This window comes from Penaeus monodon, chromosome 19 (assembly GCF_015228065.2).
Source record: "Penaeus monodon isolate SGIC_2016 chromosome 19, NSTDA_Pmon_1, whole genome shotgun sequence".
Lineage (NCBI taxonomy): Eukaryota > Metazoa > Arthropoda > Malacostraca > Decapoda > Penaeidae > Penaeus > Penaeus monodon.
Window position 1 is genome coordinate 23,811,888 of NC_051404.1, and position 1,355 is coordinate 23,813,242.

Genomic DNA, 1,355 nt, shown 5'->3' on the forward strand with positions numbered 1-1,355 from the left:
CATAACAGTTTCTATTGCCTCCATGATATGTGGATTCCGCTATAAAGCCTTTCTTACATTTTGCGCGTTCATATTCAGGGAAGGTATAAGAATAAAATAGTTTGTCATAATTTTTTTTATTCTGATTGGGTTCATGGGCAGATACCAGACTAGAAGAGATATCAATTATCTCCATGCTTATTAGGAAAATAAAATCATTTTAAAATTTAAAAATCTAACGTTACAAGTGTTGTTTGTGTGACTTTCACAGCGTTATCAAACAACAAACTGGTCGGTGGCGAGTAATTAAAGCTTTACAGATCTTTTGGTATAGTGTCACTGATAACATTGCCGTACATAAAATATGTCATCACGTAAAATCTTTGGTTTAGGTCAAAGTCAGTACTCTAATGGTTGTATTTATATACTTCACCTGATAATTTACTAAAAACAGTTAATTCACCTCCATAAAGTACTTACTTTACCCTAAAGATTGATTTATAAAAATAAATACTGACTATAATTAGTATGAGCCTTTTTGGGGACAATTATTATCAATAGCTTATCATTAATCATACTTTGTGATGATATTAAAAATAAACAATGTTTACTATACATGATTAACAGATTACCCAACTCTCGAACATTACACACTGATACCACGATCGACGCGACCCTGACGACACACCAGCGACAGCAATGGTGTTAATCACTGTACTGTTTGCAATGGTACATCACGAGCATTAATCTTTAGTCAGTTCACCTAAAGATTATTTATTTTTGGTAGACCTGGCGAGGTTTGCCCCTTTGTGCATTACCAAGTAACGCATCAGTTAGTCTGTCTCCAATTATGCACACTATTACACATTCATGATTACCTGCAATACGTTATGCTGTGTACACTCGAAAGCTTTAATTTCTACAGTAATATGTTGGTGTTACTTAAGGTCGCAGGTATGTATTAAGATCTTTGGTGTAACGCCGTTATCTTAAATAACATAGATATTACACAATGTGTACAACTTACAGACGTCTGTACAAATTGATTAAGAAGTGAACACACTTCTAATGAGTCTGAGACATGGTTAAAGATATGCCGCGTTTCAGATATCAAACATGGTAATATTATCACTAAAATGATATATTGGGGTTAGGAGAAAGGGGTTCCTTATTACAGCTTGAAGAGGTGGCAAGGACTTTCCATTCATTCCCTTGCCCCTTTGTGCAGGCCTCACACCTGCCTGCAGGTCCCCGCCAAGTAGGAACGCTCTGTTCCGGCACATCATCTACTGTACTCATTACAGAATGTCAGTGTTCTATCACATAGCCTCCGTGTCTGCAGAGCTTTGGTTTGGAAGTAATGAAGCCGACTCGTA